We start from the raw sequence: 24,607 nt of genomic DNA, 5'->3' as shown, positions 1-24,607 counted from the left end.
TAGGAGGCTGACAAGTCTTGAGATCAACAAGCTGGAGATCCAGGAGAGCTGATGGCGGAGTCCCAGTCTGAGTCTGAAAGCCTGAGAACCAGGAGAGCCCATGGTACAGTTTGGTCTGAAGGGTGGGGCAAGCATGAGACACAGGGAGGGCCAAAGTTTCCATTCAAGTCCAAAGGCAGGAAAAAAAACAACCACCGATGTTCCACTTCAAACTCAGTCAGGCAGGAAGAATTCTCTTACTTGGCAGAAGGTCAGCCTTTCTGTTTCACTCAGGTCTTCAGCTGATTAGACAGGGCCCACCCACATTCGGGAAGGCAATCTGCTTTCCTCTGTCTACCCACTTAAATGTTCATCTCATTCAAAACACCCTCACAGCATCATCCAGACTAATGTTTGACCTTTATCTTGGCACCCTCAACTTGACACATAAAATTAACCATCACACAACCAATGATATCCCCAAATGTACTTTCTTTATTCTGTATTTTACCCTCATTCTCCAAAATATCAGAGTTTTAGAGGACTGAAATGTTTCTAAACAATTAGTTGAAGTTATTCAGAAAAACCTTATCAATAGCAATAAGTTTTCTTCTCAAGCAGGAAAATGATTCTTTCCTTCTCATTTATGAGTTTGATATTACTTATGTTAGCTCTCATAATAAAGTAGGGATATCATCAATCTAAACTAAAAGAAAATGTCAAGCCTAAATTGAAATACCAATCTTCATTTGGCAATTTCTTCCAAAATTCCCAGAATAACATTAATGCTACGAGGTAAAGACATTTTATAAAAATATACAATGAAAAGTAAGAATATATGAATAAATTAATACAAATGTCACAGAATCTTAACATTTAAGTTTACTTTAGAGCCTTGGAATAACCTTAAAATGCGTATGAAAAAATAATTCACAAATATTGAACTTCTTTCATGAATGGTTCAGAAATGGGTGAGGCCAAATGGTCATTTGAGCTTCAGGCTCACAGGGGTCAATACCCTTGTCTACCATAATTCAGTAGCTGACTTTTTGCAGTTTAATTTGGTTCCCCCAGGCTGTAACAGGTATAATGGAATGGATTCACAGTAATATAATGAAAAAGAAACCTACTGAAATCCTGAATCATCAATTATTTAAGTGTACAATTTTGTTTGGCCCAGGAACTATGGACATATCTGCAGGGAACATGTCCTTCCTGGGGCTTGGGGGAGGAGGAGGGGGTTGGGGGAGGAGGAGGAGGCTCATCTGAAAGCAAAGTTAGCAATAGGCAGCTGGCTGTGTGAGAACAGAAGAGAGCAGTGATTATGATTCTGCTTAGGGAACTGGAACGGTGTAACCTGATGAACTACCCTTCTCTACCTTACAGATATTTTTTATGTTAAGAGCAGGATGACTCATTAATAATCCAAACACCTGCCCTGTGGGTAGCGCAGGAGAAAAACTGCAAATTCTTTCTCTGCGACTCCCTTTTCTTTTCTAGACTACACAGAATGTTTGCACTTGTCATTACATCATTCTCCTCTATTTTAGCTTACATAATAGACTGCTGTCTGTTTCCGAATGATGTAAAGGGAGGCACCTCAATGACACCAGTGAAATGAAGCAAGAATTTGAATTGGGGTTTGATTTTCACCCCCAGACAATTATTTCAATTATCCAATTCCAATGAGAGGGATAAAAACGTGTCATAGTGCATAATGTTGACTTACCTCTCCACCAAAGTAGGTTAGAGGAGACACTGAATAAAGAAAAGGTCTGTAGATGTGATAAGAAAAATTTTGCCTTGGTAAAGCTAAAGTGGGAATATTTATTGGTACATCGAATATAATATATAAGTTCATTTAAGAAATGCAGATTAACCACAGAAATATTAAGAAAGCAATGATTTTCAATAATATAAATCCAATAGAGGTGATATTTTATACACATACCAAAAAAAAAAACTTATATAAATAGGTTGTTTGTTGATGCATTTTACTTTGGCAATTATAAACCAATTTGAGTCATAAAACCCATAAGGATTATCAGTAATTTGGATGAGGCAAGAAAAAAATTAAACTACCAAGATGTGCCAGATCATTATTAATATATTGAATATTAAAGTCTCAGTCGTCCCACATTGTCGAGCAATGCTCCCTTCCACCTGTGTTAATGCAGTATGCCAGTGGTGTGCTCTTCACCTCTCTCATTCTCCGCTCTCCCTCTTGCTCATCTTCACGTTTCATGGTCCACTTCTGTAATCACTCTTTTCATTCATCCCTGGTCCTTCTTCCTCAAGAGCAACTTGATTATACCCAAACATATGCCTTCTCTTTATCTAGCCCTGAAGCAACCAAATGTAGGTAGAGAAAAACCCACCATCATGACAAGGCACACGTCATCTTGAGAGTATCATGCTAAGTGAAATAAGTCAGACGGAAAAGGACAAGAACCATATGATTTCACTTGCATGTGGAATATAAAACAAAAAGAAACAAACAAAATCAAAGATACAGACAACAGAATGGTGGGTGGGGGTGAGGGGAGGAGGGAAGACAAAGAAGATAAAGGGGGTCGAATACAGTGGGGCCTTGACTTATGAGTTTAATTCGTTCTGTGACAGAGCTCGTAACTCAAATTACTCGTATGTCAAATCATAAAGTGAACGAGTGAGACATGTGATGCTGGGCTGATGTTGTGGCGTTCACTGTGACGTTCGCTGCGCCAACTAGCAGTGGGGTATCTGAAGCTGGCTCGTAACCCGAATTTTAGCTCGCAACTCAAAGCAAAAAATCGGCCAAGAGACAGCTCGTATCTCGAAAAACTCGTTAGTCAGGACACTCGTAAGTCAAGGCCCCACTGTACATGGTGATGGAAGGAAACTACGGACCTCAGGTAGTGAGCACACAATAAAGCAGACCCATGACCTAAAGTGGTTCACCTGAAATTTACATATTATTAACCATTGTTACCCCCAAGAAATTGAATTTTAAAAGGGAAAAAATAAAAAAGCTCAAAAGAACATTTAGCACCACCCAGTGACTCTCAGAGTTACCAAGAAAAGTTGTCCAGAGCGTGAAATGTACCATCTGGGAAATGTTGGAAGATATTCAAGAATACAGAGATCTTTTGGTATCTAGTTCAGAAACACCCCCTTATCATTTATCACTCTCAGTCAATATTCTCATGATTCCAGAAAAAAAAAAGTTCCATACTTCATACATATTGTAGTTACTAGTGTGCATGAACAGCCTTAATCGGGCCCAGATCCCAAAAGGCTTTCCTTAAGATTTCATAAGCTTGGGGGATCTCTAGTCAGCTTCTTCCGCATCTTTTCTTTATTTGAGCTTTAACTTCTGGGCATTCTGATCCTATCAGCTGCTTCTCACACCTGATCAGGGCCCATGAGGACCATATCTACTGCCCTGCTGGGAATGCCTCTTATTTTTAGTGTCACAATCTCTATCTCCCTAACACCCCTATCCAGCAGCCAAATAATGGGAAAGTAACAGTGGGATCCATTTACTTGGAGTTAAGGCATAAAAGGACTCCCCTGAATACCTTCTGGCAAACTGTAACACGAGGCAGGAGTGCTTCCTCCTACTCCCTTTTACGTGGGATGGCACAACCCCACCTCTGAACACGGGCATCCAGATGACAGGAAATTAAAGTCACACTTCGGGAAATGAGATGCCCTGATGCTACCATTCAAGGCAGGCGATATGTGAGCCTTTGTTACCAATCATGAGCCATCCCTTCCCACCCAGAGGGAAATAATAGATAAGTTCAGAAGCCTTTCAGCTCAAAGAACTGTTTATAAGAGCAAAGAAAATGCTATGATACCCTCCTACCTGATATGTCATCCTGGGAGACAGATGAAATATCCAAGACAACTGTTTTCCATAAATCCAAATGTGTCAACGGCCTAAAGCCCTGTGCAAGATTCCACAGGAAATACCGAGGGAAGGGGGTTGCTCCTGGCTCCTAGCTCACATCAATATCTATATATATAAAAAGCCAGTGACCGGAATGCTGTAACGACTGGAACGAACAACTGGTTGCTATGACGCCCACTGCAACCAGCAAACCGGCCCAATCCGGGGTGGGGCTGGCCGGCCAACCTTCCTCGGCCCTTCCCCCAGGCCAGCCCGGCTCCCAATCGGCCTCTCCCACCCCATCAAGGGCGGGAAAACTGGCCAAACCCCCACGGCCCCTCCCCCTGGCCGGTCCCACCCCCAATTGCCCCTCTTACCCCAATAGGGGGCAGAGCCGGCCAGCCAACCTCCTGCAGCCCCTCCCCCCACCGGGCACCCCTTCCCCGATTATGGGTGGGGCCGGTTGGCCAACCTCCTGTGGCCCCTTCCCCTGGCCGGCCCCACCCACAATCAGCCCCCCCCCACCCCAATTGAGGGCGGGGCCCACCAGCCAATCGCCCACAGCGCCTCTCCCCAGCCCTGATTGAGCTCCAATTGGGGCCAGGTGGGCCAGACCCCACCTGTGCACAAATTCGTGCACTGGGCCTCTAGTGTAAGAAGAAAAACCCCATCTAGATCACATGAAGGTGTCTGGGCTGCCTTCCAGCCAAGTTCCTGAGCAATTCCTTCATTTTGTTCTTCATTGTTAATTCCCAGATCAACAGAGCTTCCCACCCCCTGGCCCTGTGTGCACTGACTTCGCCATGTGTTGCAAATGCCAGACTCCAGCCACCTCTGGGCACACCACTGATCACATCCAGTCACTCATTTATACCCTCAGGGCAGGACACAGTGCTGAGTCTAACATCAATCAGCAAAGAACCAGGATGGGAAACACAAATTGGAAATGATAGTTCCACCTGAATCTGCTTAAAGCCATCCAGAGAAAGTGGAAGCTCCATTCTTTGTTGTTGTTTTTTTTAATAAATTTTATCGATTTTTTTACAGAGAGGAAGGGAGAGGGACAGAGAGTGAGAAATATCGATGAGAGACAAACATCGATCAGCCGCCTCCCACACACCTCCCACCGAATCGTGCCCGCAACCAAGGTACATGCCCTTGAGCAGAATCGAACCCGGGACCCTTCAGTCCTCAGACTGACGCTCTATCCACTGAGCCAAACTGTTAGGGCATGGAAGCTCCATTCTTAAATGTTTGAAGAATTAGTCCTATAGAACTAAAGGTATTATCTTTCCCTCAACTCTGAATGCTCCTCTTTTACAGGTCCTTATGATATCAGGCCATCTTTCATTTCTTCCTGTTGTTGTCACCATAAAGCAGCTACAGAAGCTGTGGCTAATTTCCTACTTGCCTGCCATCTGAAAGGAAAGAGGATTAGAAAATAATACCACTGCTCTCAAGAACAGAAACACAGAAAATTATTAACATGAAACAAATCCCGTTTGTTTCAAAAGTGTTTGTTTTACCTTATCTGTTTATAAAAGATGTAGCTGGGTTATATTTCATTTCAAAACCAACTGTTTATAAGAAGAATCAACAACTATGAAATTCTCGCTGGGAAAGAAAGATGAAAACCGATTAATAAATACACAGAACAATCAGCAGCCAACACTTTTTCAATATATCCAGCTTCCCTGTCTCTAGAACACATCGGTAACCCTCTAGTCTAGAACACATCCGTAACCCCAAAATATTGTGCATGGTGCAAGGCTTGACTTGGGGTGGGGGGAGGGGGACATCATACTCTGCCCTGTTTCCCTTTCTATGAAATCATAACTCCGTGCTCTCATGTCATCTTAAATTAGAAAACAACAGCAGCCATTTGCATTCTAACCTTGTGAGAGGATTTCACACTGTATCTCTCTGATGTTCATCTAAGGCTTCCAAAGATTTGGGAACAGAAAAGTGTTGCAGAGACTGCTATTGTTTTCAATATCCTGTTTTCTTTTTCTCTTTAAAAGCAGGTCCCTATATTGTTGTAGGTGTCAATGTGCCTGGGTTTAAAAACAAACAAAAAAAACAACAACCATAATTCTCAAACCCCCTGGTATTTAAGAGTATCTAAAGATTTCACAGAAGTCGATGATGGGTTTCGGGGGAAATGTTACAAAGGGAGCTGACTCAGGTGACAGCCTTTACTCTTCCTCCTTTGCTCCCTCCTGCTATCTGAGATGTGGGCATGATGGCCAGAACTCCAGAAATTGTCTTGAGGTGACCTTGAGGATGGAAAGCCTGGAAGAGCGGAGCAAAAAGACAAACAGCTGAGCCACTGATGACTGTATAAATATCATAGAAGCCCTTGAGTACCTACAGTAAGGTTTCTTTTGCATGACAGAAAAATGAACCTCTACCTTAAGCTACCAGTAACTCGAGTTTACTGACTGCTGAAACTAATCTCAATTGATCCAAACAGTTATTAGGTTGTTTGACTCCTGTTTAAAAAATTTTGCTTTGCAACACTGGACTTTATTTGGCAGATTGATACCACCACTAATTCATGGTCCGCAGCTTCAACCAATTCCCCAGAAATGCCTGCACTCTCAGTCCCTGTTATCATTTCATCCTCCAAACTGAACAGAAGTTCTTTCAAATCTCTCCAGCCTTCCACAAACCTCTATCCTCTTTTTAATCCCACTCAGCTCTCAGCAGAAGATCTCATCTTGGGGAAAAAAATCAGAAGTAGAAACTATTAGCTGTCCCCACCAAATCCACAAATCCCCTGGTATTTATGAGTCAGTAGGAATTAAGAGCCCAGACTCTGGGTTCAGAAAGACCGGGTTGGTATCGCATCCACCTGCTGAGAAATCTTGAGACGCTCCCTTACCCTAAATTTCAATTCCTCATATATAAAGTGAGAATAAATGTTGTAGCTGCACTTCATGGGCTTTTGACAGGAGTAAATGAGATAAATTTTTAGCATACTTTATCACAACACCTGAAACACTGAAACAATGTTAGTTCATACTATAGTTAAGTCTACACAGTATCTGTCACAATCGCCTCAGTGCAAAGAGCCTGACATACAGGAGACACATACTAAATATTTCCCAAATGCCATTTAAAATCTAGGGAAAATTCCTGAAAAATAAGGAATGGTATATATGACCAACACCATGTTGCAGGTAGAGAGATATAGATGTGTTTGTGTAACTTATGTAGAATTGTACCATCAGCTGACAGGGACGATCACATTCTCTAAATTCTTTTTATCTTCTCTAAGGAAAAAAAAATTGGTATAGAAGTTGCCTGGCTGATTTTCACAGTGATCTAGTGATGGATTGACTAACTGAGAGAACTGTGAGAGGTACCACAAAACAAATGATGCCTAGCCCATAAGAGATGCCAACTAAAAGTTAATATAGCAAGATAAACAATATTTATTCAAAATACTAAAAACCTATATTATTAGTGACATATGTTAAAGGATATGATGAGACTTTCACTTACTAACAGATTTTGGGCACTTGGGAAGATAAAATTCATAGGAAAAGGGTTAAGTAAATAAGTACGACAATGCCAAAAGAATTTTTAAATCACCTTTCATATACAAAGACAGAGATTTTTTTTTAAAAAAAGCTAGGTGAAGATTTATACATATACACAGTTACACAGGATGTGGGAATACAAATGAAACACAGTAGGGCCAATTGCCAAGCAGCATGAAAACCACCCAACCCTTCCATGAGTTCAGTCAGGAACAACACACTGGGCAAGAATCAGTACTTCGAAAATGAAAGTAAAAACACACTTTCAAGTGAGATGTATAATACAATGTAATAAGATATTCCCCTAATACTCTATAAGAAGTGTAATACAATATCCTATAAGAAGCATAATACAATATCCCCCTTATATTATATAGAGGAATGAATGAATAGACATTCAGTTTTTACTTGCCTGCATCATATAGAGCAGATACCTGGAGAATATCCTAAAAACCGTGTTTATTAGAGTCAAACCTGTTGAAGAAAATTTCTGAACAATAAAGAGAAGTAGCATGAAAGTATGAATTATGAGGTAATGAACTGACTAATTTTATTAGACATTTTAATATAGAAATAACGGTAATAGGTATTCTAAGGGGTGAACCAATAGACCCTCATCATAGGCAACTAAGCAGCCTCCTCCAAGGAAAGCTTCCTTCTCCATGTGAGAAAGTCGTTACCCCACAATGTACTTCTGAAGGAGTCACCACGGAGTTTTTATTTTAAATTCTCAGCACTTTACAGTCAGTGTTACCAGTCCCTCTGACAATAACTTCAGTGTTTTACATGCAATAATGTTCTTCACCACCTAAGGAGACGGTTACTTTAAAATTTTTCCCCTTATTCCGAAATGGCCCATTAGTGAAATGAAGGTCTATTCAGGACTAGCAAGACTCCCATGGCTCGACGCTAGCTGTTGCCTAAAATCAAACTTTAAAAATCAGCCTGCTGCTCTAATTATCCTTTATTCCCTCCCATGGTCAAAGTGCTGCAGCTCAGCTGAGCCACCTGAGTGCGAGTTCTGCCTCCACCATTTACCGGCACGGAAGCAGCCGGCCATCGCCCTGCTTGTCTGTCTCCTATTTCCATGTACAGAATGGGAGGGTCAGGAGAGATGGTCTTGCAAGTCTTTCCAAAGATGCCGTCACTTCATTCTATATGATTTTTGACAGTAATTGGTATATTTGGTTGGTAGAATCCTGAGGTTATTTGCTGTTAGGCACTAAGAAGGCAATTTTGTCAGGTACAAAGTCTAGGCCTGTGTGCTCCAAATAAGCAGCCTTTTGTTGGAATTCCATAATACTGAATCAAAGCACATTCTGCTAGGCTACATTTTTCCATTAGAAATATAGCTTTCCATTAAAATAGCAAAGCACTAATATTATCACAAATCACGCCACTAAAAGCAAAGAAAAAAAATGCATGAAGGCACAGTTGGATATGAACTATTTAAGCTAATCATAATGCTTTCCAAAATATAATTAGAGAGCTCACCTTTCATTCATTCATTCATTCATCAATTATTTATTGAATGTGTACTGCATGCTGGGTGTTGTGCTAAATATTCTTATCAAGTAAAAACCCTTCAAAGGCATAGATATCACCCCAACCTGTTACATTATGTCAAGGTCTGGGAGCTTTACTGACATCAGAAGTCCTTCATTACATGTTTCCATCGTCCAGGTGAGAAAGAATTAATTTACCTCCTCAGACTTCATACCTTACGGAACCTTCCATTATTCAAGCCTACCACCAAGCTTCTGTTGTGCATGACCCTATTATTCCATTATCCTTTCAGAAATCATGAATGATTCTGGCTCCAATAAACACTATTTCAATAAATACGTAGGGTGTGCTGGGTATGTGTCAGGGAGTGTTATGTGTTAGACACACATGGTGAACAATGCAGTGGAAAGTCTCCACTCCCACAGAGCTTATTATTGATTAAAGGTGAATCGGATCAATAAGGCTTATCCTTCCACTCCCTCTTGGTCATTCCTGTGGCTATTCTGATTATTTGTTTATGTGACTACCCTGTGGGTTTCAGTTCTTGCAACACAGAAATCCAGTACACATTTTCTAAATAAAAATATTCAGTCCCTCTGGGTTTGTGTACACAAGAAGAAAACCCCTTTCCATAGAACTTGGCTGTCACCAATAAAGAACAAATTAAAACTCACTATTAACACATCTTTAGTCATTTCTATAGACTTCTACCTTGTAGGAGTGGATGTCATCTAATATCCATCCTCCCCTTCCTCTTTCCAAATGCAGCCATAATTTAGTTCAGGTTTTCCCCTTTCACTGCAGCCCACAGTTCTTAGGAGAAGGATAGCCTATCGACCAGGGTGAGTCCAGATAGCCTGCTCTACTATGATCCTGGCCCTGGTGCTAATGGTCAGGGTGAGCACATGACCTAAGTTAGCCAATCAGACTGAAAGAAAGGAGAACAAGCCCTTTCTTCCACTATAATTAGGGACAATTGCTGCCAGTAGTGACAATTATCTTGTGAAAGCCAGTATGGGGGGCGGAGGAGGCAGGTAACACATAGAAGAGAGTAAAGCTGAGCTCTTAGAAAAATGGAACTTGACCTCTGGCTTCCAGTTTTGTGTGATAATATAGCTGTTTACTTTTTATTCCAGTTTAAGTGGGTTTTCTGTCACTTATTGTTATAAGATCCTGATATAACCCTCTGGAAACTACTGGTTGAACTCCAAGTTAGGAGAGAAGAAAGTGTGCTTTAGAATACATGCATAATTTTAAATGTAAATTCTGACCACAGGGACAGCACGTCTCTGCTAAGACCCAGCTGGAGAGTGAGGCATCTGTTATTACAGTTGTGAAGTGAAAACAACATTTACCACAAATAATTTATAAGGTTCTTTTCCCTCTCTCTAAACTTGGTGTCTAGTATCCTTCAGAATACTTAGAAGGACTTTAAAGGTTTCTTTTTAATAAAAAGAAGTTCTTTAAATTAAAAGCAACATAAACAATCAATATTGGATAATTCACTCATTTGTAGAGGAGAAAAGATTAACAATAAATAACCCAGGAATAAAAAAACTTTTAAAAGAATTGTGGATTGTAGCATCAAAGCTGGAAAAACCTTAGTGCTTTTCAAACTTTTCCACAGAAATGCATGAGGGAAATGCTTTCATGAGTATGGAAATAGTGTATAAAGTGGCCTGTCAAATGCATGAAATATCTTTGACACTTGACTTTTTAATATTAAAAATGCAAGGGAATTTTGCATTCCAGTGCAGAATATTATTTATATATTAGAGGCCCGGTGTATGAAATTTGTGTGGCCTGGCACCTGCCTTGGCTGGTGTGGGGCCTGCAGTCTGGGGGCAGCTTCTGAGTTGAGCGTCTGCCCCCTGGCAGTCAGTGTGCATCATAGCAACTGGTCATTCTGCCATTCAGTCAATTTGCATATTAGGCTTTTATTATATAGGATGATTTCCCCTAAACTCTTAATGAAAGTAAGAGCCCAGGAAGCTGCACAGTGTCTATTCTGTGGTTTCGAATTGACCTCACTGGCACACCACTATGTATCCCCAGGGGCAGATGGTATATCTACCCGTGTACAGTTCTAGACCATTACCCTTGTGTCTCAGATCAGAGAACTGAAGCAAAGTGAAGTTTTTAAAAAACCTGCCCAAAATTTTAAAGAGAGTTATTGGCAGATCAGAGAACAGAATCAAGTTTATTCTAACTTCCAAAACCAGTACTCTCTCCAAAGGCTTCTTTTAATCTTTGTATGGAAATAAGAACAACCCAAATTAAAAAGTCACCTACAGCTCTAATCAAATTCATCAGTCTGTGGGTCATATCCTGAACATGCTCAGCCTCAGCGCCTTTGCACTTGCTAAACATTTCCTTTAGAAGACTCTTCTGACTCTGCATGACTGGTTTCATCCCAACATTCTCAGCTCAAATGTTCCCCTGACCACCCTATCTAAAGTGGTCCCCCTCAGCCTCAGTTACACTCAACCATATCAGTCTATCATGGTTCCTTCCTAAAACATATTACAATAAGAAATTACCTTATTTATATATTTGTTCACTTGTATATCGTCTGGTTTCCTCCCTCCTCAATACAAAATCCACAAAGAAACAGTCCTTTTCTGTTTTATTCATTGCTCACCCCAAAATTGGGGGTTCGCACATAGAAGATGCTTGAAAAAATTTTTTTTATTTCAGAGAGGAAGAGGGAGAGAGAGAAATATCAATGATGAGAGAGAATCATTGATCAGTTGCCTCCTGCAGACCCCCTACTGAGGATCAAGCCCCAACCCAGGCATGTGCCATGACGAAGAATGGAACCGTGACCTCCTGGTTCATAGGTCGCTGCTCAACCACTGAGACACACCAGCCAAGCGAAAAATATTTTTAATAATAAATGAATGTATTATTCCTACACTCTCCTACATTCTCCTAGCTATCTTTTTCCAAGGTGCACTCACTTAGAATGCCTTTCTTTATTCACATGTACCTGCTTTTAGGAAGCCTCCCCTAGATCTATTTACTGACTTACTTATGAGAACAGGAAACTTACCTTACTCACGTTTGTATTCCCAGACCCTAACATAAGATGAACCTTTGATCCCAGTCCTTCACTTTCATCACTGGCTCACTGACTTTCTCATCTCAGGGCACTTTTTCTCTGGGTTCTAAGTGACCATGATAATGTTATTATTCTACTTGAGATTTGCTGTATTTTCCATTATGCCAATTCTGTTCCCTAACACTCCAGTGCAAATTTTAATTGTGTCATTTTCTTCCCCGCCTCTTACCATCTTTTGTCTGCCATTCAAGTTCCCTCTCACTCTCTCTCTCTCTCTCTCCCTCCCTCCCTCCCTCCCTCCCTCAAAGCAATCTTTCCTTTGGGCTTTATACTCTTTCATTGAGATCCTGCCTCTTTGTAGTTGACGTAGGTTGTCTAAGTTTTTTTAAATAGCATGCTACTTCCTGTAACAAATTATACTCAGAAGTAATCTCTTCCTCTGATCTTCCATCTCAAAACTTCTTTTCCATAATCTACATTGTTATTTTTATGAGCCCCAAACTTGGGCCTTCCTCTGTTTTCATCCTAGAAGGAAGGGAGTCCTATCCAGACTCACATGCTGACCAAACAGGTGATTGGGAGAACTCTTAGCCCTACTGTCTGCCAGGGAGCAGGTCAAATCCCAGATGTAAAGCAAAGGGATGACTGGTGTGCAGGTCTTTCCTGCCTTCAGGGGTCTAGCCCAATTCAGAGAAGCTCTAATGGACCTAGGTGAGATCTTCTCTCAACTCCATGGAATGGGGGAGTTCAGTAGTATAGGAAAAACCAGCATGCATAGGGTAAATGATTTCCTAGGACAATGCATTCCTCCTCCAGCCCCCTCTACACTACATTCTGCTCTGTTCATTTCTAAATTTATTGCCTGTAAATGGACACTGAAAGTGAAAAGAACAGAATTAAAGCCTCTTCGCGGAAAATATAATAAATGAAAAAAGCAAAGGTCCAAAAACTGAACCTTAAACATTTCTACATGTAAGGACTAGAGAAAGAAGAAGCAGTCCAAAGCTAAATGATAACCACGTTATGTCACCCAGATGACTTCAGGCTAAGGGAGGGTTGAAGTACTGCAAAGTGGTGATCATCAACGTCAATGATTTCATCAAAGAAACAGAATGACTACTGCATGATTGGGAAGCCCCTGATGCCCTTGGAATTTTCAGAAGAATAACAAAGAATACCACTGTGGGAGGTGATTATACAATGACTAGAATGATGAAGGAAAGGAAACCAAGACGTACTTGTTGAGGAAGATCAACAGTGAAATACAAGGGAGAAATAGGTAGCAATATTTTCAAGGAGATGTTAAAGTCTGCAAGTACTATTTAAATCCCTAGATAAAAATAATAGGCATAATCTCCTTTCTTGAGTTTGGGAAGACTATCTCAGGTTTAGAAAATAGTAAGAATAACCATGACGTACATCCTTTTTAATACAAAGGGGCACAAGTGAGATGAGGGGAGAGGAATTAAACTCCAGAAACCTGAGAATAGTAGATAAAGTACTAGTGAGGAAAGCTCTGTGACTCTTCTAATACTGCATTTAAAAACATCTTCCCTTGGGGATGTAAAGTACAGCATAGAAAATATAGTCAATAATATAATAACTAGGTATGGTATTAGATGGTACTAGATTTATTGGGATGATCACTTTGTAAGTTATATAAATGTCCAATCACTGGTTTGTGCACCTGAAACTATACTGTACCTCAACTCTAATCGAAAAATAAAAATATATATTATTAAATAAATAATAAAAATACACAAAATTATTATAAGAAAGTCTTCCTTAACTCTGGTAAGTCACCATGAAATTTTTGGACCTCTCTTTTTAATATTTTGTTAAACTGTTATATGGTCCCACTATCAACTACAGGCTATGTGTCAAATTCTGAAGACTTCTTACAACTAAATAAAACAGTGACTTTGTATGGTTTGATGGCTATACACGATCACATTCACTGAATAAGATTATAACAGAAGAAAAGTGAAATTATTTTGAATTGTGTTAAAAATATGTGTATGTTTATCAGCAAGGGAAAGTCATTAAATATTTTATTTCATATCTCACATTCTGAGACTATGAAAAATCTAATTATTGTTTTCAGCCACAACCCAGCAAGATGAATTTATTACATCAAGGCGCCTGACCTAAAGCAAACTTGGTAAAGGCAGTGGAATTGTGTATCTCAGTTCTGATCTACAATCCCAAAGAGCCTCACAAGGATCCCACCCATCCAGGAGCACAAAACCACAGACTATATCTTAGACCTAAATTGTGTTTACTTCATCAGTCATTTAAGAAAGGTGACAAATTGGAAACTCTACCACTCTGAGAACTAATCAGGATCATCTACCAACTGCTTAAATATTCTAAGTTTTATAAAGTAATTCACTCACACAGTATCTATTGAGGACTCCTATATACCAGGCTCTAAGACTTAAACGAATAGGACACTTAGACACTGACACTGACTTCTCAGTTAAGTGAGCAGAAGGATAACGTTTATATACACTCTAGAAACAATATCCAAGGCATTCAGCTGAAGGGACTAAAGTCAGAGGCAAAAAGACTCACAGATTATCCATTACTTTATTGGCAGTGAACTTAGCATGAAATGACATTAAGCCCATAGGCAACAACTTCTATTTTATTTACAACCTTTCCTACGTGTGACATCTTTTAGCCTTTAGTCTAACTTTTCTTCTAGGTACTGAACTTCTTGGGTGAGCATATGTTTCTAAGGTAGATAAGTTTTGATGATGTGACCTAACATTTTTCTTGAGTACAGTCAACACAAATGGAGGTTGGCACCATTTTTCCAAGTTTTATGCCAATAGAAAGGCATGACTGAGATTGTACCTCTTCCCCAAGGAGCTGCACAAGGGCTTGGAATCATCAACATGTTAATTCTCTAGAGAAATCTATAATAAAAGATGAGATCACTTGTGCGTAATTAAACTAAAAATAAATTCTGTCTTAGGTTATATGGAAATGACTGTTGACATGTTCCCCAAACATAACTCTAGTCTTAGGATAAAATCATCTTAGCATTTTGTTGATTTTGAAATTCATTTACCATACTAAACACATAAATCTATTACTAAACTTCTTCCTCTACACAGTTTAAGCAGGGTGTACATCTTAATTTCTGCATATTCAGTTCACACAACAAAAATGAATTGAGGGCCTACTGTGTACCAGCCAGTGTTATAGGCTCTGAGGACACCACAATGAAATGAAATGCAGTGACATCTCTGCCCTCATGGAGCTTACATTTTAGTGGATTAATATGTAAACGTACCACATGCATACACAGTACAGTAATATTCCTTTATCAAAATGAAATCTGCTTCCCTTCTTAAATTTGGAAGTACTTAAATACTGTCAGGAACCTACCTAAACAAGCCACTAGGCAACTTTTATTCTGCACAGTATTAAACTATACCCCTGGTTTAAATCTTAGCAGGTTCACATAATACTCTGTGACCCTTTATTTCTATAGCAGGTTGTTCTCCCTGCATAAGTTATCTTTAATAGAGGTATTCTTTTTCCATTCTTAACCCCACTAACCTACCCCAGCAGCATTACTCATTCTCCCAATGTGAACTAAAAATGTTCTCATGCAGGTTGCATTCTAATATAAGAGCACTGTTTTGAATGGTACTTCCATGTCCTTGATCTTATTTTTTTAAAGATTTCCAAGACCTACATAACGTGGCACACAATGCAATCACTTCTTATCTTTTCAGATCATTTCTTACAACTCACTTTACATTCCATAGAACTACTTTTGCTTCTCAATCACCACAGGCCCCATATCACCTGCGGGCCTTTGCTCACGCTTCACACATTGTGGAGAATAGGCTTTCGCCACACTCTTTCCAGGCAAAATGCTTATTCATCTTTTAATACTTAGTTCAGACATTACCTCCTCCAAGAAACTTTCCCTGACCCTACTCCCTGGGGATACTTTAAGTTCTCCTCCTCTGTGCTTGCAAAATACATAAAGTAAGAACCACAGTAACTGAACTTAACACACTGTACTGTAATCATCGAAGTAACAGATCTGAAAGAGGAGATGAAGTCCTGGTCATGTTTGTGGACCAGTGTTTCATACAGAGCCCTCCATAGAGCAGATGCTAAGAAACATATTTGCTGAATAAATGATTTTTTTGTTTTGCTAATCCTCACCTGAGGATATTTTTCCACTGATTTTTAGGGAGAATGGAAGAGAGAGGGAAAGACAGAGAGAAATATCGATGTGAGAGAAATGCATCGCTTGGTTGCCTCCTGCATGCACCCAGACCAGGGCTTGGGCCAGGGAGGAGCCTGTAATCAAGATACTTGCCCTTGACTGGAATTGAACCTGGGACCCTTTGGTCCACAGGCTGACACTCTATCCACTGAGCCAAACTGGCTAGGGCCTGAATAAACAATTGAATGAATTTTAAAAACATACTTCAATTGATGTTTAACAGTGACTAAAACTTATGAAATTATCAAGTTCCCTAAACCAAAGAATGTTTCTTAACTCTGTCCAATGTTTTTCTTTTTTATTCAACATAAAATAACTTTTTGTTTTAACTAGATGTTAAGCACAAGTTAAATGCTTGTTTAAACTTGAAAAATCCTACAGGGATCATGGAAGTTGATGGAGGAAACACAGTAAGCAACTGAACAAATATCTGTTATGAGATTTACCCTGGGCCCTGGAGACACCAGAAAGAACTTCATTAGCAAAGATCTTCCCTCACCTATGAGGTAATGAAAGGGGAATTGCCAAAGCCCTCAAGGCAAGGAGTGGGTGACATCAACTTCATCCAGAGCAATTTAAATCTATCTACAATGCCATGTCCTCCAAAAGGGGCCTAGATGAGAAAAAGGAACTAAACATTTTCATTCACCTTCTTTTCTACCCTTGGCAGCTACCCCTCACAAAGAGATGAACAGGAGCTTTGGTTGTGAAATCCCCTTCAGAACCAGGATTTTTTGCCTTAGTTGTTACTTTCTTATCTCTGAGCCAGCTATCTTTATAGTAAAATTCATAAGCTAAACAGTTTTGAATTTCTGTTGTATAATAAAAAAAAGTATCTGGCATTTCTCCAGGGCCCCTGGGAGGCAGCTTCTAAACTCAGAATGGTCCAAGTGATGAGTGTCTTTGTTATTCATGAAGATCCTCAGGCCTGAATTTAAGCTAATGAAGTGACTCCAATGGAGCCTTAGTTTCAGGTTGGGGACTGGCTATGCCAGAAAGACCAACCATGTGATTCAAGGGTTGGGACTTTGAATCACATGATAACAGTTCAACCTCCAGGGAGGAATGTGAGACTAAGGATTGAGGTCAATCACATGACCAGTGATTCAATAAATCATGCCTATCCAATGAAACCCCAATACAAACTCTGGGTACTGAGGCTGTTCCCAGCAGGTGGACAAATTGATGTTTCTGGAAGGCAATGTGTCCTTATTCTAGGGAGAGAATACATGAAAGCTCTATATTCAAGACCCTTCCACACCTAACTTTATATATCTCTTCATTTGACTGGCTCTGATTTGTAGACTTTATAATAAAAATGTAGCCATAAGCATAGTGCTTTCCTCAGTTCTGTAGGTTATTCTAGTGAATTATAAAACCTCAGGAGTTTGGAGAAACCCCTGAATTTATAACCAGTTGGATAGAAGTGCAGTGCAAACTTGCAGCTGACACCTATTATGAGGGCAGTCTTGTTAGGGAGTCTGCCCTTTAACCTTTCCCTTAGCTCCAGGAGGTGGTTAGCATAAGAACTGCATTGCAGTATTGCACTGTCCTACCATGGTAACCACACAATTACCATATTTATTCAGCATGAATAAAAAATGTCAGGCCTGGAGTCAGGGGACCTGGGTCCAGGGTCAAAGCTACCATTTAATAGCTTTGTGACCTTGGCCAAGCTACATAATTCTTCTGACTTTTCTCATCAGTACATGGGGGGGTGGGGAGGAGGGGCTGGATTCAGTGGCTTCTGCCATTTCTCATCTTTATACTGCCCCCATTAGACCTCTCGATGGAGGGAAGCCAGTGATGGCTTTTTCCTCTGGATGATTTTCTTCTAAGCAACGATTTGCAGATAGGTTTGAGGCTTTTGCACTTGCTGTTCCCTCTACCTGGTACAATTCTCCCCCAGATATCTGTGTGACTTACTGCCTAACTTTCTCCAAGGTTTTTCTGCACAAATGTCATTTTCCTGTTTATCCTCATTGGCCATATTATCTACAATTCAACCCCATACCCAACACTTCACCTCCTCCTTCTCTGCTTCATTTAACTCTATGACATTTATCATTACCTTATGACATTTATAGTTATCATATAAAATACTATACATGACAATGGCTTGTTTCTCCTCTATTTCCTCAGTAGAATGTAAACTCCGTGAGCGTAAGGATCTTTATTCTCTGGTAAATGACCAATAAATAGTATGTGCTTAATAAATATTTCACAAATGGATCAATGACTTCCTTTTCTGAGATCTGGTAGACACAGGAGCTTAGTTAGGCAATCCACATGCTCATATCTGAAATAACTGTAAAAATTACTCCCCCACAATTCAAAAAGGCTAAAAGAAAAAGTGCAATGACAGGTAATAGTAACAAAATTCTAGTAACTGAGTCAGAGTAAGAGATTACAGAGGTTACTAACTGGGTGGTATTAAGAATCAAAGAATAAAGATAATAGTAATGAGTGAAACAGATGAGATAAGACATTGAAAGATAGTAAGACCATAGATTTTAGCATGTTCAAAAATGAAGAGAAGCAAAGGAGTAACAGAAAAACTGTATAGCAGTTAATGATACCAAAATTCTGAAAAGTGAGAAATGATTGTATTAGCCCGAGCAAAGATTATGAAAAGCAGGTGGTATGAGACAAAAACTCTAAAATATTGAGAAATTGTGGGGGAATGAAGCTGCTGTCTGATTCAGTACCTACGAGGGAACTATTAAGCGTCTGAAATGTGGCTACTCTGAATTGAGATGTGTTGTACGTGTGTAAAATAAATGCCAGATTTCAAGATTTAGTATAAATACACAATGTAACACATGTCATTTAAAATGTTTACACTAGTTACACATTAAAATAATTTTGGATAATTAGACTAAATAAGATATATAATTAAAATTAATTTTACCTCTTTCTTTTTACTGTCTTAATGTGGCTAACTGAACATTTTTAATTACATACGGGAGCTAGCATTATATTTCTACCAGAAGTGCTAGTCTAGAAGTGTCCAAGGGGTATATGAAGAGTTCTGCAGGTCTGACATCAGCCCCTATGAATCTGGAGAAATGAGAGAGAAGGCATGGTCTCCACCAGAGAAGTTTGCTAAGGAAGCAGGGAAACTTCAAGGTAGAGTTTCAACATCAGGGAGGAAGTGAAATAGTTATTTGGAAAAATGGTACAGTTCAGGTTTCAGAGACAAGGTGGTAAATGAATCACAGGAAAGGGAGACACTTTGAAATTCATCTTCTCCGTGCGGATCCCGAAACTGAGAGCATTTCCATTAGTCAAGACCAACTTTTTGGGAGATGGGTAGGTAAATAAGTCATCCAATTATAATACTGTCAACCAATAAATATTTACTAAGGACTCCATATATCCTAGGCTCTAGAGATCTAAACACGAATAGGTTCCTGCCTGCAAATTTTTGGGGGGCTAGTAGAAGAGAGAGGTATGTAAAAATAGATAAACTCCAATATATAGCCTGGCAAATACAATAATTACATGCAAACTGGGCCCCAAGATCAGAGGCAGATCCACGCAGTGTAAGTCCTGTATGCTATTCCACCTGGGCATGGGCTATAGAAATAGTCAACTCAGAACAATTTCAACTCTAGCTACAAAAGGGTCATGTCTTCTTTTACTTAAAAACAGAAAGCTTTTGTCTGGGGGAGAAAAACTTATTCCCATAAGACTTTCATAGATATAAAGAGAAATAACCAATAGTGTACAAATGCACTGCACTCTCCCTCATTTAAACTATAATTATATTTCATTCAAAAACTTTACAATAGCAGCTTATTATCTGCAACATTATTTTTAGATGTCTTTCTATAAAACAAAGTGTGTCCATAAGTGCTACCTGCTTTTAGTATTTTAAGATGCCAGATGGTTACAAAAGAGAACACTATTTCTTTCCTTTTCCTGCTTGCTTTCTTTCAAAAAATATAACACGATTTGGTATATTTAATTCATAAAAGATATAATGTGAAGCAGCAAAATCTCATTAGTAGAAACAAATCAGCCTGCGTATACCTTTTTTGTTTCTTTTCGGCATTTTTTCAAAGGCACCACAATAAATGAGAAGATACCTGCTGATAACAAGGGGAGGGGGGCATGTGTTTGTGGCAAGAACTGATCATCTCTGGGCCCATCCTTGTTAGAGCAGGCCCAAGGCAGGAAGAGAGGCACTGAGCATTAGAATCAGAGGAACCTAGATCCAAATCTCACCTTTACAGCTCATTAAATTTAGAATCTTGGGAATGTTAATCAACTCAGATCTTTAATTTCATCACCAAGATAATGGAACTAATATGCTGCACACCCCTGGCATTCTGAAAATTAAATGAACGTCCTGGCAAACGGCAGGTGCTCAGGAAATGGTAGTTCTCCAGGCCTTTCCTTTCCTCCAACCCCGCTGTCCCTCCCAACCTGGTCATGGTCACACACATCCCAAAAGAAAGACAGGATTACACTAATCAGCACAGCAGATATTATGCTCCTAAGGGTACCAGTGCATCAATGAAGGCAGTCGACCATATGCTGTGTATTAAAATGGAAGAACAAAGTTTCAGAATATAAATGTCATAAATTTCTATGAAAAATTAACTACTTGAGGATTTTCTAGCAAAATTCATCCAAGCTAATTGAGTATTTACTTGAAGAGCAAGAAATTGAATCATTGATTCAATTTCTATAAAGTTAAAAAGAAAATTATATAAGGTTGCTATGAAAATGTTCTCCTTATCAGCATGGATAAAGGCTCATAAACTTCATCCACTAAATTCCAACAATCCAAAATTCAACAGAAGAAAAATATCTTAATAACTAAGAGAAGGTGTGTTTTTTATCAGAAAAATAACCTACCTTAAATGCTCTGTGGAAAGAAATAAGATATAAATTTAATTTTTTATTTTGTAAAACTTGTTTATATCAAAGTCTCCTCTTTTATTTGAATAAGTTCAATTTCCACACAAAAGTTCCTGAGAAAAACAATAATGGATGTGATTCAAGTAAATCACAATGCCGAGCAGTGTCCCGTGAACAGAGCACTTAATAAATGTGCAGGAAATGGCAAATAAGCAGTAAAAGCAAGTATCCTTAACAATGTGTTACAACAAGACCAGGTGATTAACTCAGGACAGGTAGAAAGTTTTCTACCAACTTTGTGGGTGAGGAGGCTCAGAGAGGGCGATTACCCAAGGTCACACTTCCTAAAGTGTGGTGGAGCCCAAATCAGCTGATTCATGTTCAGACCTTTAAAATCTTCCTGTTGGAACGCCCTCCCCCATGGAAGTCATCGAGTTTCCAGGCCACACAGGAATCCCATCAATAACACTCTTGACTTGTGGTTGTTTGGTCTCTGTTTAACAGTTCCAATGACTCACTCCTTTTATAAGGTCACCACTGCCATTTCTGAAATGTCTTCTTTACAATGAATCTAAATCTTCTCCCCCGTTATTTTTATCCTTCCATCTGACTACACAGCATAAAATCAACCCCCCTTCCATAAAAGAGCTGGTCCCATACAGTTCTTGGTACTTCAAAGCAGAAACGTTCTTTCCACCAATTTGGTTTTACCGTGAGTTGCTGCTATGGGTGCTATCAAGATGCCATATCTGAAAACCCTTGCTCGTTTCCACTTTCCGTTTCTTCCCACATTTTGGTTTTCATTTCCTATCACCCCTGAGACATTTAAAACAAAATCATAAGTAGATTAATAACTAAAAGAATGTTCAATTAAATGGCAACCAGTAACATAACCATGACCTTCCTAAAATACTTAGCACTGTTCAGTGGAGGATTATTCATAATCTGTATCCATAAGAATCAACAGTTATCAAATCTCTTCTTTTACATTCAAATTCAGAATTCATTTAATTGTTTACACACGCATTAATTGAACACCAACTACGTGCTATATCCAACGCTAGGCTTTGTGGCAAGCACTACCCACAGAGGAATCAATAAAACAGAGTTTCTATCCTGAAGGAGAGAGATTATCAAATACCTTTCGTTAAGTATTTCCTATGTGTGTGTAAGGACTTTACATGCACGAGTTCACCGAATCCTCACAATGACCACAGGTAGGTGCTACTGTGATCACTATTTTCTAATGAGTCCCAGAGAGGTTGTGAATTCACCAGCCTCCCTTTCTTTACCCACCTTTTTCATTTTTCTCTCCGTTTTTCTGCTATTTCCTGGCTGCCCATGTCCTTGCTAACGTTAAGTACTGTGCATCTTTTTTTCATTCACTAATTTACATTAGTATGTAGATGAGTACCAGGCTTCTGCTCTTCCTACTTTCTGGCCCCACCTTCTCTCCCATGTACACAAATGACCAAAGTCGGCAGATGGGTATCCCAACTTTGACTTGACACTTGAACTGAACAATGAGGTATATTTTAAATAGTCTGGGGTATATATAATATTTCAGAGCATCTGCTACTCATCATGCCCAACCAACATCCTTTATTTCATGCAATACCTGTAGTTGGTAAGAAGGGCAGGTCAGAATAAGCAGTGGGTGCTATGACATGGAAGACTCCATTTGTAGATGGTGCTTTAGGACTTGTGCATTGATTGGGAAAGAGGAGCACAAATGTAAATGCAAGGATTCCTTTGTTGATAATTTTGTCTTCCAATCTTATGCAGAATCATTCCATCTTCCTTGTCGGCACATCTAACGTGAGCTGGAATTTCTCTATGCAATGCCTCATCTGAAGGACAAACGAGCGTTAGCCTATACAGGGAATGGGCAGAGCACAGGTAGTCAGGCCTTCATAGCAGGGGCTGAGCATGTGCTAAGATCTCAAGATGGTGAGGTTTGGCGGATTCCAGGAGCAAGTACCAGTTTGGAAGGGAAGGGTAAGGAGCATTGTCAAGGAAGAACTTTCTAATGAGAGTATTATTTGAGAGCCATGAGGAACCATAATACATGATAATATAACTGATATTCATAAATTGATTTTCTCTAAGTGTTATAGGCATTAAAGACATCTTTATTTAAAAGATAGCATTATAAACATTAGAGCTATATTCCTCTTTTCTGAAAAATTTCTTAGTTCATAACCCAGCAAAAGGAAAGAAAGGCAGCAAGCATGTCCCTGATTAAGTTTTTAAAAGGAAAGCAGGCAGCGCATTACAAAAAATGCATTCACACATTATTCTGCTTGTGAAATCTCATTCGACAGATATAATAATCACCTTTTTAGTCTTTGGACCATAGGACATTTAGAAGGTTTTTCAGTTTGTGTGTTTTGTTTTTTTTAAGTTAAAAAGGAACTTAGAAACACAATGTAACTACAAATCTACTGAAACAATGGAAGAATGTCATTTGATTTGTGTGTTCTTGGTTTTTAAGGTCCCTTTGCGTCCGTGTGAAGCAGGCAGCTGGGTTTTGTCTTAGTCTCACAGGGTATGTATTGTTTAAAGGTTCACTTTGACCCAGGTAATCTGAAAAAAAAACAACACAAAATAATATATCTACCTCTCCGATCTTTGACACCTTGACATGACCAATAATTCTCACTCCCAGGCTTTACAGGGGTTGATGCTACATTACCATGGATTCTTCCAAGTAGAACTTCAGCAGGAGGGGTGACCCGATACCTTTCTCTAATTGTGAACAGAAAGGGCCTTGAGACGCTGCTGTGCTGTGAAACAGCACTCAGTCTTTAGCTGAAGCCACTCAGTTACCCTTCAGGGTTTTGATCTGTTAGGCAAAGGGGTGGGACTCCATAATCTCAAAGGTCCCCCTGCTCTCATATGTTATGATTCTGTGACTTGTGGATGGCTTGGTTTCCTTCTTTATAGATTTGGAACCTAACAGATAGCCTGACTCTGATGCTATTATAAAAATATCTATCTTTTTCAGAGTACAAGGCTATGTCCTTTTAAGTAAATGTGACATACAGCTGGAAATTCATGTTGATCAAGTGGAGTACTTCACATTTTTGATGGGGCACTTTGCTGAAACAGAGGCCAGTGTATCCATTCTAAGCAATGAAGAAAAAGGAGAGATGCAACTCTGAGAGTAAGTGGGCAGTTAGAGAACTCTAAGATGTGTGAGAAAGTCCTGTGGCCTGATGGGCTGATGGGCGTGAGGGTGGGGCATGACAGGAGAGTAACACAGAGGGTCAGAAAGGGAAAGGTCCCTGATGTCTCATTACTGTAGGGCCTAGCCGGGCACTCAGAAGGCCCACACTGAGCCATTCTGTAGTCTTTCCTCATCAACAGCTTAAAGTCAATTTACACAGGAGGTTTTGAATATGACCTTGTCCCTCCCTTCCACAAGATTCACTACAAAAACAATCATCTATTATTACAAAAATGGAACACAAATGCCATCTTCAACCACAATAACCTTTAAAATCCAAAAACATTAG

This window comes from Myotis brandtii, unplaced genomic scaffold (genome assembly GCF_000412655.1).
Source record: "Myotis brandtii unplaced genomic scaffold, ASM41265v1 scaffold389, whole genome shotgun sequence".
In the NCBI taxonomy this organism is placed as follows: domain Eukaryota; kingdom Metazoa; phylum Chordata; class Mammalia; order Chiroptera; family Vespertilionidae; genus Myotis; species Myotis brandtii.
The sequence above is the reverse complement of the archived record's forward strand: the minus strand, read 5'-3'. Positions refer to the sequence as shown.